General features: G+C 34.4%; 1 long non-coding RNA gene across 1 annotated transcript in view; it reads left to right on the forward strand.

Moving 5' to 3' along the window:
* Positions 1–20,789, forward strand: part of LOC121071552 — a 33,470-nt gene that overhangs the window by 1,144 nt on the left and 11,537 nt on the right. The gene's annotated exons all lie outside the window — the stretch shown is intronic.

The raw sequence follows: 20,789 nt of genomic DNA on the forward strand, positions 1-20,789 counted from the left end.
AATAGAACAGTATGAATGAAATAGAACAGTGTAAGGGCAATATATATATGTATATATATATATTCTTTTAAATCAGACTGATTGATATTTTGGTTGGGAGAAAAAAAAAGGTTTTTTTTTTGTTTTTTTTTTTTAGCCCAAGGAGCCCCTTTAAGGGTAGTGAAGTAAAAGCTGCTTTATCGGAAACATTTCCAAAGCAGAACTATGACTGTTGATGAGATTATTTTTTCCTGTGTTTTCTACACACATTTCAAAGTGTTTTTGAAGGTGACACGTTATTAGCTTCTCAAATAAAATGTCCATAAACCTCAGTTCTTGTCTTGAATACAGGGAATTTAATTAAGAGGGAATAAATCTGTTAGAGCTTAGAGAAAAAAAAAATAAAAATCTATTGCATGTTCCTTTAGTTACACACATGAAGACATCAGTATTATAAAAATCTCTGCCTGGTGATATCCACAGAAGTAATTAATGTCTACTTATAAGTTTAAAATAAGCAGGTGTGAGTGAGTGAAAAAATAAAATTTTCTTCCATACCAGACTGATAGGCAGTATATGGCTAATGACAAAATAAGATTTTCAAGTCCAAGAAGCTTTTTTTTTTTTTACTATTTTCGGTGTCCACTTCTCCTATCCTCCAAGGTATTTGGCCTACAATAGGAAAGAATCATACTAAAAGCCTTTCTGAAGTTCAAGATTAGATCTACCTCATTCCTCTTGTCTAGAAAATCAGTTACCAAATTATCTGAGAAAGCACTTTATCAGATATGTCTTCTAGAGCACAGTTCTCCTTGTTCATGAGTTTTTAAAAAGATAGTAATGTTCTTGCACCTCACCAAGTCACGTTTAAGAAATTGTATCTACTTTAATAATTTCTGGGAGACACTACAAAAAAATCAAAGACACAGAGGTGGAATGAAAAGAGGTTTTGTAGAGGCTTGAAAACTAGAAGATTTACAAACTTTGCAAAGCCAATACAATTTTTCCTTAGTTGGGTTAAAGCATTAAAATGAAACAAACAAAGAAACCACCTTATTTTAGTTCAAGTGTACTTCATACTTAGTTATCATGAAATCAAGTGTTAGTGTCAGTTTTGTATTTACTACAACTTTGGGGGTGACTTACATATTTGGAAAACATTTATGTCTCATACCTTAGAATCAAAGAAGTGATATTTGAGAGGTACAAACTGTTTCTCTAACTTTTTCCACATGTACTTCAAATTCTTTCAATGCTGAATAGGGTTTTTCAAAAGTACAGAGTTGGAATTGTCCCATTGTGGCTCTAAGGACTGAGTGGAAGAAAACACCTCTTTCACCATTGCTCACTCTGGCCTAAATTGTCCACAAACTGTTAAACCTATGTTACCCATCACTTCCGAATGTCAGTTATGACTTTAGATTGCTCTCTATCATACTGCTCAGTACTTAGAATCTCTCCTGTACCTATCACATAGCCTTATTGATCTGTGGAGTTTCTGAAAAAAAAAAAGTGGTACTTAAAACCTTGCTCCAGAGAAAACAGGTTTGACTTAATACATAATAATCAATCAAGTATGTTGGAAGAAGAGTAATATACCTAAAAAGAGGCAGACAGTCATCCAGGTACTTGAATGGTACTCCGAGATACGAGAGTTCCAATTATGGCTCCTGGCTGAGCAACAGATTTCATATCTGATCTTGCACAAACAGAGGTTCTCATCTGCAAGGTGAAGGTAATATTTCTCTGGCTCACAGAAGGAGGGATTTTAGATACATTAAAGCACTTATTATAGTAGTATGGGTATTTTAAGCAGGATAGAGATTAGCCCCTTGCACCTTTCCACTTCTTTCTTATGTAGGAACAAGCTTGACTGAACTGACCAATATAGCTGATTATTACAATCACACAAGAAATGTCCGTTAAAAAAAATGTGTGTTGTCCTCATTATTTATAATTCACCCAGAACTACTTATGTGAGGGGACTGAGAGCAGAGGAAGACAGCCTCTACACAGATGTGCAAAATAATAAATTAGTCATGGTTGAAACGACCTATGGATAAATGAAATTATTGACCAGCAGTGGTTGTCTGAACTGTATCCATCAAAATGTCAAAGCAGATATAGGTAGAAAGCAAAGAATAATCTCTGATACTGCTCCATGCTGCTTCACGTAATTGTGATATAATATATGTTAAAATACTGCACACATCACCAGAAAAAAATGTAAGATTGATTAAAAGCAACATTAGTTCATTACTTGTTTGTTTTTAAAGTGGATATCCTATTAGCTACAAAATGTTCTATTGTCACATTGTATTGAAAATAGTTTGGAGTAAACGAGTGTTTTGTGATAGACTTTTTACTCTGAACTCTTTGCATTGAATAGTTCTGTAGAATTTAACTACACAAATAATAACAAATAAAGATTTTTAGCCAGCCTAAAATATTAAAAGTCATAGCCCTACTCTAAAATTATAAAGAAAATTAAATATTTTTTTTTTTTAAATTGTTTTAAAGGGTCTTATTTTTCAGTAAATATAAATTATATTTGAATATATATATAAATTATAAATTATTTCTGTAATAGTCTATTCATTTTTGCAATGTTACTTTGGTTTAATCTACACTATATTCTGTAAGGCTTTTCCCTAAATGAGTGTTATTAACAGGAAATACCAATATCTTTAGGTAACCAGAATTAGATTCTTACCTTCAACAAAAAAGTGCACTATAAAGCCCAAACTGAACTATTTCCTGGTTGTCTTTATTGGTAATTCAAAATATAATGGCTAGATATCATATAAAGTCCAACCTTTTCCAGCCATTTTTGTCTCCAATATTAATAGAATAATTTGTTTCCACCAGCTGTATAAATAAAAAACATTCACAAATTTTCATCCACAGTTTTACCACACAGAATCTTAAATGTATGCATTTTCAAGGCTGTCATTAAAGTTCCAGCATCTGAGATACTACCTTACTGTCAGAGATTATGGAATTCAACAGAAAACTTTCCATTTACTTCAGTGAAACAAGGCTCAAAGTCTTTATCTTGTTAAATCTCATCCGTGCTACCTACTAGAATAAAATTATGTAGAAAGGAAAAGACTTTTCATATTTATGAGGTCTGGCATTTAGTTAAGAGTCTGGAATAAGAGAGTTAAACTATAAGTGATCCATGAGCATTATAGAGATGTGAGAAGGAGAGTACCATTAAAATTTTAATTCTGACTACTTCTATAGCATGTCAGCCTTCTTGACTTTAGAAATCCTACTTCATCAGATTAAACTCCATTTGAGATGATTTTTAAAAAATCCAATTCTAAATGTGTTCTGCACAACACATTATTTTTCTGCTTTTATATTTTAATTTGACTTTCTGAATTTATATTTTATACTTTCTGCTTTTGTTTTAGTTTGATGATTTTGTATTGTATGTAAAAGACAATAGACAATGTACAGACACTGAAAAAGCCAAATGAAGTCTTTTTGTGGCTATTTAAAATCAGAAGTCCATTAAAATAAATATTAAAGACTGATAAGTAGAGGTACCATACACTGCACATAAATTTATTTCCTAATGTCTTTGCCAGATTTTAAAACAGTGTTCCTTTTAATATCAGTAATTTGGGATTGAAATTAAATGACAAAATTTAAGTTACGTAAGAGCCATTTTGATAATAAAGCACGATGTGATTTCAGGAGGTTGTATGTATAGTTCTGACTGTGGATCTATGTAGGTCTCTTTTTCATTCTTTCATGAGTAACTGGACATCTATCTTGTATTCATGGATAATGTATTGAAAGTTTTTTGAAATTTGGCTTGATTTAGCTTAGTATGAAAATCTCATCTAAAGTTCATTATACAGCATTGGTTAGACTTATAAATTTTTAGTCATCTAGTCAGGGAGCAGAAACAACACCATTAAGCTTACGTGATCTGTTGCATGCTATGAATAGCAAATACCAAGCAATGTATACACAAAGCCAGCAGTTTAGAAATGAGCTCCAGTGAAAATTGTTCCTTCATACCTCTCAGTGAGTATCCCTGAATGACAAAGATAATAGAAAAAAGTCCAAATCAGCTTATGAAGGATTCACTATTAATATATTAATGTAAATTAATAATGGATAATACCAATAATAAATACTTCAACTATTTCTGGTTACCTTTTGCACACCTATAAATCAGATCTGCTTTCAGCTTGTCATCCCCATGCTCTCTGACTGTAGATTCTAATTCCTCTACTCTGTAGTAGAATGGAATGATTCTACTGCTTTCAGTTGGTCCCAGCACTACAGTGGTACACAGCAGAATTTAATAAATCTAATAGGGCTCCTTCCCTTACAGAATATTTTTTCCAGGAGTTATGACCTAATAAGTATTGCATTTCATCATAAAGAAGGGAGAGGAACAAAATATATAATGTAAGGAAAAAAAAAAAAGAGCCAAAAAAATCAGCAAAACAAACAATCAAAATAATAATAAAACAATACCAACCAAACAAATTCCTTCTGTAATAGCTGAGTGACCCTAGAATTTAGGGAACATCTGCATTTTATAAACCAGGTTGAGAAACATAAGTAGTTACAGGTAAATTCCATGCTTTGTAGTACCCGCACTCTCTAAGTTTGGGAATGAATTCTACGGCCGAAAGGACTCTCTGCTTGGATTAACCACCTTGTAATCTGCAGGAAAAAACACAACTGTAATAATCAGGCAAACAAATAGACCACATAATATTAATAAACTATTACAGACATCTCCCACATTCTTCACACTTGGCTGCCTAAAGAAATCAATACAAAGGGAGAGATCTAGTTAAGACTGGGATGAAAATCTAGTGCTTTATCTTTAAAGCAAGTCAAAACATAACAATTCAACTTTATTATGTATAGTGTGGTTCATACAAATTGCATCCCAAAGGTTTTACAAAGGTAGATAATACTCTTCCAGAGTAAGATAATAATATAACAGAAACAGAGAAATGATGTCCACAGTCACATCCTTCTTTCAGTGGTGTAAATTGAAACTAACACCACTGAAATCAATATTCTTTACACCAATACAGAATTACTCAGAGATTAGACTTAGACACTGGTTTGGTAACAGAGAAATTATGTATTTTCCTTTGAGAATTGCAATGGAATGGTAAGTCAATGAGGCAGAGAAACAGGAAGGAGGTTTTCAGATAGCATGAAACTTAAGAAAGAAATACAACATAAAGACACAACAAAGCAATATGGAACAAGTGCATTAAAGTTTTTAAAGTCAAGAGGAACAGATTGAAAAGTGGCTTGAAACAACAGCTAGAAGGTGAGTTAGATGTGAGGTTCTCACCTTGACACTGTGGAACTCAATGGGAGTTTTTCATCAACTTCAGAATTTTGTCCTCTGTATCACAAATCAGGGACCTCTTGCCAGGGTACAGAGAGTGCTCAAGGCAGCAGAAAAAGAAATAGACAAGAAGTGAGAAAAGTTAACCAAGGATTTTAGCTGACATAATGCTGGATTACTTCATAGAATAAGACAAAATTAGACAGGCATAAAATATTTCTTCAGCACGCTAAAGTGACAGTAAACTTTTTTATTCTATGGGTTTCCTTTATCAAAAAAAAAAAAAAAAAAAAAAAAAAAAAGGTAGTACCTTATTTCTGGAACAGCAGAGTCATTTTGAAATGTTGGGGGTTGAAATAGCACTACCTTCTCCTACCAGCGGATGACAAACTTCTTCCTGGCACACTGTTATTGTTATGCAACCCTTTATTCTGATGTGGTCATCAGAACTAATCCATCAGGCCTGATGACAGATTCAGCTTCACCACATCCTATTCAGACATATAAATACACAACACACAGTATATATATATATTTCCTCTACAGAATAATATGAACATTTGTAAATATGTCCTCTTTCTGAAGATATGATACAAGTAAAATATATCTGCCTGACAAGTCTAAGAAGCTATTTAAGGATAATTCTTTTTTTCATAATGTTAGCTTCTTCTCTTTGGGCAGTGGCTGTTTTTTTAAGTTCGGGTCAGCTGATTCTTCGTCTAACCATTGGCTAAGGAAAGAAACATTATCAAATTGCAATGAACTTTTTGTCATTTATTTCCAGAAGTCCATGTTGTTTTTGTTAAAAAAAATAAAAAAATCTTGTGAGTTTAAAAGTACTTTCTATTTCTTGCTCAAGGTGGAAAAGACACTAAAGGAGTCTTAAAAGCTAACAACTACCCGCTGTGCATTTTACACAGCATCTACAGTTCTAGCAGTGCAAAGAGCCTGTCTCTGATGAGTTTATGATTCTAAAAATCTCTGCAGCATTCCCTTAAGAAAGGATATGTTTTAGGAGATCAATACTTTTGCCTGTTGGCCTTGTTGAACAGAAACCAATGCATGTACAAAATCAGCTCAGCAGATGTGATTGTGAAGGCTACCAGGCCATTACACAGACAGAAGAATGCCTAATTGGACTGACTATCTGTATAGCTCTAAGGTGGGCCATTGCACTTCACTTTGCTCACATTGGGGTTGTGATACCTCAGGCTGTGCAGTGGTAACCTGTGTTGTTTTTTTGCCAATTTATGTTGATCGTGAGAAGTTAGGGGTACTTTAGCTATTATATCTTCTACTCTTTATCCACGATGGAGTGTTAATCAAGTGAAGATGACAGCTATGCCCTGCTCAGAGAATTCTACTGGCAACCCCCAGCCACCCTGCAAAGACTTAATGTATGATAAACCTTTGGGAACATTTGTCACATTGGTGATGTTGTCTGGCCTGTTTTCTTATGTAGATGGTACTGTCAGTGTTCCTGATGGAGTTGGAGATGCTATTTAATTTCACTGCACAAGGAGAGAAATCCATTAGTGTTCATAGCCTGTCAGTGAAGATTGTGTCACTAGCAAACTAAACTGCAAATGTGCCAGATTGCTCAGCAAAAACTGAGGTGGCAGGAGACTGTAAGGTAATAGGACTGTATGAAATTCATCCTCTTTATTCCTCACGGAAAGCTGCCTCCTTTGAGGAAAAAATCACAAAATTCAAACACTTCTCCACAGCAATCTTTGAAAGTATATGAAAAGATTATGCTGATATAGAGCAAAAGCACAATACTTGAGAGAGTATCAAAGGGAATTTAGACACTAAAATATCTATGTGAAAGCCAAAATGCCCACTATATTACAATCTCAAAAGATACTACTTCCCTAAGCACCTGCATTTCTGCTGCTGGCTATGTACAGAACTGTGTATCATTTAAAACTTGCATTACATCTAGTCCTGGCATAATTTGCAAAGCAGGTATTTCCCTGCCAGATCCAATCCAGTAGCCGTACTGTGAGAACATCTGACAACGGGCAAAGAAAGTTTGGTTTGCACAGTTTATTCAATTCTATGAGATCAAAGTTCTAACTTATGATACAAAGGAAGAATTTAAGTTTGGCTTTTCAGTGTTTTTCAGGAATGTTCTCAAATAATTGAGCAGCTGGGATCCTGGGATGGGTTTTTCCTCGCTTTCTTCCCCATTGAAACAAATCTGCTTTGGCCAAGATTTTAAATATTCAATAGGTGATGGCAGAAGGGAAAGAAGAACTGCGTAGCTTGCAGTAAAGGCACGCATGTGGAATAGTTAGGTTTAAATCCTGTCTTTGGTGATCCTTCAGTTAGTTGCAGAAAGCAAAGCAGCTTCAGTGGGAGCAACTGACAGAGAGCTGCCTGAGAGCATTTTAATAGTCCCACTGCAAAAAACATTTTCCTCAGAGACAGCAGAGTATAAATACATACTGCAGATCTGCAAAGAGGAAATTGAAACAGATTTTCTGTACTCCCGATGACTGTGCTAGCCATTGAAATGTTTGGTAAAGGGCTGCCAGAACATTTTTATATTTTTAAGAAAGAAATGACCTCACATAGGTTGCTAACTCTGTGATATTGTTCCTTGCTGTGAATCCTAAATGTGAGAGGCATTTTTCCACCCCTGATAGGTGATAATTCCTTTGGGGGATGAAACCACAACACTTCTCACAGTTTCCTCAGCATTTCTCACAGAACATGCTTCTATCTGCTCAACATGTTGTCAGTCAATACCTAGCTGTGTTTGTGCACGTACAGCAAGCACAGACCGTGTAGTCAAAGACTAATGACTAGGTGTGACCTATTTCTTTCCACTCTTTCCAACACCAGTTTAGCACCTCTGGATTGCAGATTTTCTGAGCTGTTCTTAAGTTTAAATGCCATAACAGACTGTAAAAGTACAGCCCAAAGTACCTAACTAGGTGCTGGGAATTCCACTATCAAGTAGGAAATCTAAATTGTGCCACTGTAAGGCTGAACATAAATAGTTCTTGAAAATATGTCTTAATATCCCTTGAATAAATTGTTGGCATTGCAAGACTTACTTCACGAAGTTGTGTCAAATTATACCTCTTTTTCCATGTTTAGATTCTAGAAAATATAATTAAAGATGAGTTTCTGATACCTTTATTATCTCACAGAGAGCATTTCAATAAGGTTCCTCAGTGTGGAAAGCTGAATCTGACCCTTTACAGTATGATATAATATTTGATTATTTGATTATTGCAGCTCTTACACTTCTCTACCACTCCAGATTTTTAAACTGTGAGTGCAGAAGACCTATTGTAGTGGGTTAAAGTCAGTCCACTAATGAAAATGTGAATATATTAGCTCATTTACTACTCTTTCAAGTATTCAAAATGACATTAAGATGATAACATGTTACTGGACATTTTGGCTAAGTCTAAGTACAGATGTAGAAAATAATGGACACATGAATTAATTAATGTGGCAGCAGCCTACAGGTATTAAATTAGAATGCCTTTAGGATGGGCTAAAGTTGCTGCAATTTGCACTGTCCCAGAGCTCACCATTTTTTTTTTTGCAATGTTAGTACATTATATTGCATTTTTAGCTATCATTTTTCCAAATCATCATCCTGCCAATACTAATGTTAATCATTGTTTATTTTATCTATTTTTTCATATGCACATGCATGCTTCTCCCTCATTTTTTTCTCCCTCTTAAAAACACATACACATAAATACAGACACTCACAATCTTTACACATCGAATTTTACTACCAGAAGATACAAGTACAAATCTATACTAATGGCAAGCACCCAGTGCAAGTCACTGTCTCCGTGACACATCTTATTAAAAACTGGCATATCCCTCCTGATGGATCAGTCCTGAGCTCTTTTGTCTGAGAAGTCAGGGCCAGCCCTCTCCCCAGGAAGCATACCAGAGAGTTCCTTTGTTCTGCTGGAGAAGACCCAGTGAGATGCTCCAAAACTGCTTAACAGCAGGTATTTCAACTTAATCTATCAATATGTAGCTTAATGCATAAAAGACTCCCTTTCAATGTTTTCCTTGGCTCACATTTCTTTTTCAGCTACTTATTTTCACACTATTTAGTCAAATTCCCTACCATCTCCTAAATCTGAGTCCTGGGTTGATTAAGGTTAATCTCTTTGGTCTTCTCTGAGAGTTCAGAAATGTTCTTTTCAGTCACTACAAAGTTTCCCTTTTCCAACAAAACAAAAGCTAGCCTCTTTCTCCTCTTTCTGAATCTAATTTAAAATTATCTCCTTGCTTCTAATTCTCAAAGTGGGATTAGCAGTCCTTGTTGTTGTGAATTTACCAATGATTAGTTACTTGGAAAATGAAAGAGATACAAATTCTGATAAATATGATAGTCTTCTCAAGCTACATTTAACAAAGTACGGTGATGCTAAAGTACAGCCTTAGTACTAACTTAGTACTAAGTTCAAATTTAAGATTTCCAAAACCTTTTCACCTGATGTAAACTCCGGAGATGCATAAGTTTGTCTTTTGGATTAGCCAAGTGTTTATGTGTGAAGTGCTGACCTGAGTTTTCACAGTGATTCACAGTATGGTGACAGTTTAAAATTAATTCCCCTGGTATGAACAAATTAAGCCCTTTTTTATTGCATCAGAGTGAGCTCCGTGTTGTAAACATTTTCACACCAATGCATCTGAGCCCTGTACAAATGATGTGTATAGTCCTTCCCCCAACCTCACTTTCATTATTCTGTCAATCTTTTGCTTTTCTGACTGGAACTGACTACCTGTTTCTATCCTTGTCACTACTTGTCCCATCATTTAAAGAATGGTAATAAATAATCACCTAAACTGGGACTTAGATTTTTGCAGTTAGCTTAAGACTAGGCCAATGACTCCATCCATCCAGACTGTCTATCTCTGTATGTGTCTCTATTCAACAGGTGCCCCTTTATTTAACTTGGGTTCTTCACTTCAGTTGTCCATGTACAAAAATGTCTATTCTGGAGAGATAAGTGGAAGTCCTCCCTTAGTGTAATCCTGTCTAACTGGACAGTCACTCAAGTTCTTAAATCCTACGTAGTATAAGAAGTTGGGCCTACATGGAACTTGATCTGATGATGTCATGATGAGGACACTTTTTTTTTTTTAAATAAAATTTAAGTGTTAGGAACTCCAGGAAATTAGATACTGAGATTCTAGACATAGATATCTGAAAGAAACATTTATGGCTACTATACTAATTCCTATAAGATCAAAAGGATTTGATGAACTTCTTAAAAAAAATACAGCCACTGTACAGTCAGAAATTGAAGAATCATGAGACTAGGTAGAAGAAAGGCTAGAGAAAACTTGGTTCTATCCCAGAAATTAGGACAGTATTTGGGAATGGGCTTTATATGTAGAATTTGTATCATCAGTCCCTAGATAGTTTAAGCAATCTTTCAGAATAAGCAACATGAAGAAAGAAAAAGATACCACAAGCTTGTAAAAAAAAACCATTTAAGGGAGTATAATACAGCTATCTAGATACAGCTCACTGTTGTGTTGTGGCTGTGGCTGCAGGTTGGAATTCCTGTGTTAAAGAAGAAAGGAACCTGTTTTAATAGATTTCATTCTGCTTACACAGGATAATGGGATAAATTAAGAAAAAGAATGAACAGAAATAAGAGCCCTGGCATACTGTGTGTTTTAAAACCATGCTCTAGTATGATATTTTCTCTCAGCCTAATTACAATTCTGTCTTGTTATTTTCTTTTTGTTAGGTGGAGGAGGTCTGGAATGAAAGTGTTAGGAGGAGCAGGTGATAATACAAGAGACTCTTAACCTTGAAACTTTCTGAATAATTTGCTTTTCACTCTTGGCTGCTCAACATTAGTGCAGTACAATTATGAAGATGTAAACATCGCAAGGTCACATGGCACACAGCCTGTCACAATGAGTTAAACTTGAGTACCCAATTCCCCAAGCAACCATGGAGAGAGAATGAGCTGCCTCATCAGGAATTCAGCTGTGTCAGTTTAGGGAGAACAGAGGATGGGAGGGGTTGATCTATCAAGATCAAACATGACCCTAACCAGCCTTCTGTTCTCCACTTTCATTTAGACAGTAGAAGCAGATCATAAATGGATCTGCCAAGTCCAGAGTCAGATGACCTCACTAAGAGAGAGCATGGAACATACTTTGATGTGTATATAAATATTATTGAAATACATTTTTTCTTTTCAGTGCAGATGCTGCATTTTGCTTGTTTTAAATAGCTATCAATCACTCAAAGAAACAACTTGGCTGGAGAATGGAGCATTTAATTATTTTGATTTCAAACCATTAGCAAATTCGAGGTGAGGTATACTGCAAATTTGATGGACCGCTAAGCTGTGTGCATTCAGGGTACTTCATTATCATGTTAACCTTGCTTCTCCTTTTTCTTTGACAGAAGACAAGGATTTTTAACTGAGAGGGAATAGGTAGTACTAATGAGTAAAAGTAATTTGGACTTTCAGTGATATTTCTGTATTATCATTTAAGAATCTATGTAATGAGCACTTTGCTGAATATACTTAAGTACACAGAAACTGTACCAGATATTTTGAGCAATTCTTTCAGTCTACCTCAATTAATTTGCAAGTATGTTTTCAAACATATATTAGAAATAGTGTCTTTCTTACCTTGTTTGAGAAAAAAATGATTCTCATCTCATTTAATGTTGGTACCATGTCAAGGTAACTTCATTGACCTCATTAAGGTCTCATTAAAGACAGTGGTAAGCAAATAACACATTAGTAAAAATAAAATAATAATTAAAAAAGAAAACTGCTGGGGAGGATGACATTTTTTCATTACTGTTTTTAAAATGCTTTTCCTATCTAGATTATTTCAGCATAGCACACACACACTCCTTCTTTCCCTCTCCATTTGTCTCTTTCTCTCTGTATATGCCTGTACGTATATTGTCAGCATATACATAACCTGGCTAGCTATAGCTTAAAACTGCCATTTTGCCTGAGCTATCCAACCCACAAAACAGCAATAAATCTTGTACAAACATGCCATTAAAATATGCAGTCATATGGTAAAGTAAGCTGAAATTTTGTTGCATCTATTGTTATATTTGTTCTGATTTTATCATGGCTTACAAAGTAAAGCAAAATTTTAGATTATAAAAATCAAAATTCAGCCATAATTTCTGAATAAAAGGGTACTTACTTCCTTAGTTTAATAATTTTCAAGATAATCAAACTGCTGTTTGGAGATATTTAAGAGGTAACAAAATGAAAGCCTCTCAAAATAGCACGTGATCATACTTAAGAAGGTGTGTGTTTCTCCTTTAATTAACAAGAGTTGGGTTTATTGCATTTTGTAGTATTATCTGCAACTGAACTGTGCATTGTTCCAGGAATAAAATGCAATTACTGCTAGTGAGGGTGAACATGAAGTTGGATGAGGAGAGGAGAGGACAGGACAGTACAGGAGAGGACAGGAGAGGAATTTCAAAATGATTAACTACATTACTGTAAGAAAATAATAAACAGCCAGAGTAACAAAAGTGAATCAGCCGAGTAGTTCTACTTGGTTTTTACTCAATAGTGTTTTCTGGGGAACAAAAAAAAAGTCATAATATTGTGTTGTGAAAATTGTCTGTTACCTTAGCATCATTACTGCAATTAGAATATGTAGTGTATCTTCTGGCAAAGTGAAGCTCCATCACCAAAAAAAAAAATAAAAAAAAAATTAAAGTGAAATGTTAATGCACTCAAACATCTTGGGTCCATGAAGTTTATGTTCACTTCCAGAGAGATTTCCAAAGGGATACAATTTTCTGTCCTGGTAATCCAGGCCAATCAGCTTCATCTCTGTGCCATGACATGTTTCTAAGATCACTGGATCTGGAATGGAGCCAACAAACAGTGGGACATAGAAGCCAAACAAAACAAAACCACAAGAACAAAAATACTGAATAATTTGTCAAATGGGTCTGCATTAAATCTAGGGATCATGGAAACCCACAAAATCCAAGCCTGAGTGGTTCATGTGGCAGCCTTTGTCATTTTTTTTTTGCATGATGATAGGAGAGAAGAGCAGGGAAGAAGGGAAGGCTGATGCAGAGCGAAATTGGTATGTTTGTCACTTTCAAAGCATGTCAGCCATGATTCTGAAGAGAAAGTCATCTGCGGAGCCTGGGGAGCCCATTACTTACCAGAAATGTCCAGCTCCAGTGTTTTTATGCCAATTTTTATTAGTATTTCTTTTCATAAGGAATTACAATTTGGGGAATTTTCTTCCTGTGGGGACAAACATGAGGCACTGAACACCAATAAATAAAAAGTTCCCCTTTATCTTTTACAAACTGGAAGCTTCACTTTTCAGCAAGCTATTGTTATGATTGTTGTATAGCCATGATGGTTCTAGTGATGTTTTTTTATCTTCCCCAGCAAGCCACTATAGAGACGGGCAAGTGGAGGCAGAAAGAAAAAGGTTATTTTCCATCAATTTACTGTTGTTCAGAAGAACACTAAAACAGCTTCAGCGCAATGTCCAGAAAAAATGTGTGTGAATTTTATCATTACAAATTAATTATTTTTTCTAAGACACTTCAGACAAATGAATTTCTTGTAGTCCATGGAATCATAAATATATATATATATATATATATATATGAAACAAAACTAAACTTTAGCTTCTGAATTCTGTAATAATTTGGGCTCTCCTCCAGATTTGATGTACTAACAGTTAACATTGCCTTTCTTGGTGCATTGCTGTTATGTTTTGTGTGTGGTGTTTTTTTTTGTTTGGTTGGTTTTGTTTTTTGTAGTTTTCTTACTTGATTTTCTTACTTTTATTTTCTTACATATGCTGTGCCTGGCTATACCATCACTCTGTTGCAAAACAGAGAAAGGAGCAGCCTCTGATAATTTATTTCAGAAAATAAAGACATGGAATTAGTGATAGTTACAGGATAGGGCATCTCAGCCCAGCATAAACTATTGTATATAACTAGAACAGAACAGAATGAAATTTTAAAGTGTTATGGTCACAATTTTTAGGAATAGAAGTTCCACTGCTTTTCATAACAGTGACCAGTTTATGCATGGAATTATATGTAATTCACAAAAAAATCAGCAATAATCAAACAATCAGTAGTCTATATGGGAAAGTAAGTCAAATTGTTCACGGTGAGTAGCTGACTTTAATTGATAGGTATGTTAACATAATTTATGATCAATCACTCATATCACTTATTCCAATCATTTATTGACTAAAAAGCATGGAACTTTTGTGAAAAATAGATATTCAGGTTTAAGTTTGCAGACATTTTACAAATAAATTAACGGTTTAATCTGTTCATTGTTCCAGAGAAAATGAGGGGATGTTTTCTGTTTTAAAAAAAAGTAACACTTTTATTCACAAGCCTACTTAAGGAATAAATTGATGCTTTTAGACTGAATTAAATATAACTTTTAGTTTGAATTTTACCATAATAAACTTGGTTAGTATTGCTGTTAGAACAGGAGTACTTAAACGATACTTCTGAGAGCATTCCACCTCCCATTTTAATAAAACTATATTTTGTGAGTTTAATGTGAGAAAAGAGGAGAGAGAATAGGAAATATGCCTTTTATAATATACAGCATTCAAATGATAAACTGGCTTAAATGGCTCAGAACTGCAACATTGTGTAAGACCAGAAGGGAGCAATGCACTTTTAATGTCTTGTACTCTTTGATGCTATCCTCTATATATCAACTTTTAAGCTGTTATTTACTGTTTATTTATTTATTTTAGCAAATAGGGAAAAAAAGTCCCCTTAAGTTATATGAGAAACCACTAAAATATATTCAGCCTTGGGATACTCAAAAAAAAAAAAAAAAAAGTACTGGGTTACAACAGAGCAGTTTCCAAGCCAAGGCCTGACTAATATATTTAACTTACCTAATGAAATGTACTGTGTTCATATTATTTTTACTGAAAAAAAAGACAGCTCACTGCTCAATCCTACCGTCTCTCTGGCAAATCTATTTCACTTATCGCATAAAAGATGTTGATATAGATTTTTCTAATGCCTATTTATTTCTAATTTATTAATTTAAATACCTCTTTTCTAGTTCTAACGTAAAATATACCATCCGATTTAATTTTAAACCAAACCTTAACCAGTTTAAATGATTCAGTCACGTCATCTTTTAAGCATCAGAAACCTGTTCCTGTAATAGGCGCAAAAGCAGTTTTGAGGTCCAAACCCCTTTGGGATGATCTCATACTTCTGATACCTTGCTTGCACCACTGTGAAATAAAGCAAAGGCAAGAACCTTTATATTTCATAGGACAGATTGCTCTGGGACTGGACACTGTCATAGTGGAGTGACAGGGAGTGTGAGCTCTTGGTCAGCAGCTACCAGGATCTCATTATACTGCCTGGGCCCAGAACAAGAAATTGTACATTTGTGTGGAGTTAAGAAGACTCAAAATGTACCCCGTATAGACCTGAAGACTTGTGCTGATATCAAGGAGTGGTCATTGCAATTTTCTAATTGTACTGGATCAGGCATAAGGACAGTCTCTGAGTGCAGTTACTTTCATCACTGACTTCAGATGTTAGTGCTTAAAATACCTAATATGTCATGGTAGGAGCTGACCAGATCCAAGTCAGACCAGTGGTCAAAGAAGCTTGCAGTGTTCTCTACCTACGTTCCTAAAGGGAAGTATTTTATACAGTGGCATTGTAACGGAAAGTACAGGAAGAGAGTGCAATGGAAAGGTAAAGGTCACAGCCAGAGACTCAATGCTTTTCAGAGGAATCACTGAGATGTAGAGTGTAATAACATTTCTTATTCTGTATTTTCTCCCTGTCCCTCCTGCATTTCACACACTGTAATGAAGAAGCAATAAGGCCTCTCATAGTTTTGCGTTTAATCATGTACAGAAGGCATACTTTTCTCTAAAAAAGAAATCACAAATCTAGGCTCCAGAGGTTAAGGAGTTTTATTTATTTATTTATTTATTTTGGATCAATAAACATATGCTAGCCAGTGGGAGGCACAAGATCACCTTCTTTCAGAAGGACTCATCATCTTAGACATTACTGTGTATTAATGTTGTTGTATGGCTTGGAGATTGAAACTGTTGTCACGTCTAATCAGCCTGGAATGAAGGCAGGGGAGTTCGCATCAACGTATTTGCATATCCAAATATTACACAAAGGAGTCTGAATCCAGACAGCCGTCTCTTGTTTGGGTGGACAAGAATACCTTTTGCTTTTCTTTGAAGCAAATATAAGCATCTAAAAAAATGCTTGGTCTTTTCTGAGTATACCACCTTACAATAAGACATGGGTTTTTCTAGTAAGTTCTGGTGGACTTACAGGCAGACATTATCATTTTTGATTTCAAACTTTATTAATTTTGGGTTCTACTATAGGTTTTTAACAACTGACCTCAAGCTAAATCAAGTAGTTCAATTTGTTTCCTCTACAGTTGATTGTTATAGATTTCTCAATAAGAAAGTGTTGCTGTATATATTATTTTAATAGTCCCTGTTACTTGTCCAAATGCTTTATTCGAAAGGACTGTGTGGTTTTAGACATCAAGAAATCTAGGATCAAATGGACTTTATACAGTTTCTAGATTGATTATAAATATATTGTTATCTGAGGGGTCTTTAGCCTTTCTGTCAGGAAGCTCTTGATTTCTGCATATCTTTTCATGAGTCTTAAAACCCTTATAGATGAATACTTTCCAAAAATAAATTCCTAATTGTAGTCACTGAACAATATGTATCAGTGTTCCCAGGAAGAAAGCACAGGAGGACTGTAAGTTTGGTGTTGCAATGGCATTATAAATGTTATTGGCTATTGCCCAGTTTCTCTCTAGTCTGGTTATTTCATGCAGCAAAGGTTGTCTTGTTCTGTAAATACAGTCAGACACAAATAAAATTGCCAAACCAGCTATGGTTTACGTCAATGCTTTGAATTTGCTTCTGTCACTATTCACTAACAATGTAACAGTAGCTGAGACCAGATGCTCAAATAAACAAATGGCAAAGAACAGCTCATATGTTATTTCAGCCTTGATTAGTTTACATTTATCTTCTTGCTTAAATCCTTTGGGCTTCATCTGCTTATATCTAATTAAAGAAAAAGGAACTGACTAGGAGAATGAGGCTTTGGGAGGTGGTTTAGTTTAAAATCATAATTACGGCCAATACTAGCTTCATATTACTTAGCTAAGATTAATTGACTTTTCCTGGGGCCATTTACACTATAGGCTTAATTCTGATGCTAAGCTTTTCCTTAAGCTTGTCTCTAGCTTGCCAAAATTACCCAGTATGTTAGCTCAAATTCAGGCTACTTCTCCATGTTTATGGTTATCTCACTATCATATTCCATCTAGCTCAAGGTGAAGTTTCAGATAACAAGAAACTTTTCCCAAGTTTTGAAACTATATATTTTTGCAAGATCAATTAAGTAATACTGAAAAAGTGGTGATAAAATTTTTCAGAGAAGTGTTTCTGATATAGCTCATCAATGCTTAATTTACAAAGAAACCACTACCGGCCACCTAAGTAACTTGCTTTTCAGATTCTAAGCAGTCACATTATATATTTAATTAATACAGCATACTGTCAATAAATAACTTAAAATATAACTCTGGTTTATAGAGCAATAAAATTATATCCAAAATTCCATAGCACACGAGAAAGCTCCTAAAACTACATATCCATTTTACCTGAAGAGATCTCAGTTTAACTTGGTGCTTTTCAGATAAGTGAGTTTCAGTTTTCACATTTTCAGAGTTTTGCTTAGAATTAGGGAGGCAGGTCCAAACTTAGCCACCAGCATACAGTAGCGACACTTCACTGATTTGATTCCAGGAATTAACAAAATTATTAGAGTTTCATCAACATTTAAAGCAGATTTTGGTCTTCACAGTCAAAAAGAATTTGTAAGTGTCCTAAAAATACTGTATTGTGCTCCATTATCACTACTTTCAATTCTGTAATGACTGAAGGCTAGAGCATTCCTAATATCTTTTTTAATGCACAATGTTTTTAATTTGCCTTTTTCATTCTCTATTTTTCTCTCTCTATTTTGGGGGTATCCATATGTTATTTAATTTCTGCTTACATTTATTTGATTCTTGTTATAATTTATTTTGCGTTTGGTCAAACATATCTTTATCCTGAACCCAGGAATTAGTTGTATACGTTATCATTTTGTTGCATCTTCTCTTTGTATGCTTTGATACAACATGCAGTGAAGAATCTGTCAGCAAGCAGTCATTTCTGACATATATTTTTCTTTTTTTCTGAGAAAGATCAACTTTGTTACTGGTTTTATTTTCCAAATATAAGCACTTTCTTTTCTTTGGTGATAAATCTTACTTATCTATTAATATTTCTCCAGTCAAAATTCCTTTGACTTGAGTTATAAAGATTTTCATTGCTATATAAACAAAGGTGATTTTGGTCTATAGAAGTATATGCTTCTGGTTTAGTGGTGATTAAGTATTAATAACAAGAGAGTTTCTCTTGTTACTTTTGAGATTCTTTGGATTATATACAAGCACAAGCAATTTGAAACTCTGTTCTCAACTCATTTACTGAGAGGCAGCAACATTAATTCTTGTTCTAATAACATCTTTGCAAAAGAAATGCATTTGCTTTTTGAGTGTGCTGAGTTCAAAACGGAAGCTTCTCGGAAAGAAGTTTTGTTTAGCAACTTAGAGTTGCTGCATACTCGAAGTCCTTTATAAACATTGCTGAGTAATAGTAATAGGTGAAAGGTCCATGCCTTTACTCCCTTCTACTATTTTCTCCTACAATCAAAATCACTTATTTAGATGCAATATCTATGTGTGATTATGAGGTTTTCAACATCAAATATACTTTTAATATGCCAGGCTCTGATGATTCAGCATTTCCAGCCACGGAAAACTATGCTAATATGAGACACAATCTAAATAATGTATTGACTTTTATTTACCTTAATGTCCTGCATTATCTACAATAACATTTTTTTTTCCTCTAGTCAAATGCTCATATTTTGAACATAATTCAAAATTCAAATTACATTTATATAGAACAGTCCTAGATCAAGAATAACATTGGACACTGTTAAAGGAACCAGAATTAGAATAGACGGTTTGACTAAAAGACAATACAATTACTAAAAGTAATAAAATTTGAACAACAAGCTGTAAAATCAGGACAGGTCTGGGTAACAGAATAGCGTTAACAGAGCATACACACTCAGAGATAAAGAATAATGATTGAGGAATGATTGGTAAAGGAAGCAACTTTGGCAAAGAGATACCTTATTTCCACAGACATAAAAGTTCACCATATTGCCAAGCTGGGGAAGCCAAAATAATTTGTAGTCTATTTTCTGATATTCTTTCTAGCCAGATGTTTACCTAAAATCAAAGACACTGATGTCCTCCTTTTTTTTTTTTTTTCCCCACATTATTTCTGCTTTTCAGAGAGAGGGAATCTCCCAAATTATATCACTTTTATCTCCCTGTTCTTTCTCTATAGTAAGTCACCCACATTACTTGCCAGCAATTCAACCTAATGTATTCAGCAAAGTTTCCATGACAAATATGTGTTTCATATCAGCCTTGAAAGCTTGGGAAAGGATTTGATGTTGTTGTTGTTGTTATTATGCTTTGTTTTAAATAAAAAGTCTTAATCATGAATGTTTTAATCTCTTTCTCACTTAGAACTGTCTCAGTGAGAATTATCAGGGGATGGTAGACTAATTTCAAGTCCAAACCATACAGAATTTGGGAACAAAGAAAATACTTTTGACTATATCCTTTAATAAAATAAATCCTTTAGTCCATTCAATTGTTTTCTTATCTTAAATGAAAAGGCTTGTGTTCAACAAGGTCATCTGGCTTACATCTATACATCAGGGTAAATCTGTTTGAAATGTGCTATCATGTTTCCAGGGCTGCTTGAGTTGCCCTAGGACAAAAAGTTCCAGCAATTCAGACAGCCTTTAAAAATGTAGTGTTAAAAGTATGCTAAATAATGGATTACTTCAAATTTTGTAGCAATATGACAGATATTATTTGGAGTGCTCTCCACTTTGGCACACTTTTAAGTTGTGCCAAAGTGTCCTATATTTTCCTTTTGTTTTCCTAATGTAACAATTATTTTCAGAATTAACATTTTTTTAAATTATAGTTTTAAAGCTGCTTGACAGCTACATGAAAAAAAAAAAAAGGAAAAAAGGATGTGTCTTGCTAAGAAAGGACAAGTCTTTTCTTAAATGCATTACCTATACGCTTCAAAGTATTCTGCTTCCTTCTAGCACAGTTACATCAACCATATCTATATCATCTCCCCACATGTTAATTATTTTGTTGACTTTCTCTGCCATCCTCTAATTTTGTACTCTTTCTAGTGTTTAAATACCTAGCTCTAAATGTGGCAGTTTCAGTCGGATCAGCAGAGCTAAAACAAAACAAAAAGAGCCTTGCAAGAT

Source organism: Cygnus olor, chromosome 5 (assembly GCF_009769625.2).
Source record: "Cygnus olor isolate bCygOlo1 chromosome 5, bCygOlo1.pri.v2, whole genome shotgun sequence".
NCBI classification, from domain to species: Eukaryota; Metazoa; Chordata; class Aves; order Anseriformes; family Anatidae; genus Cygnus; species Cygnus olor.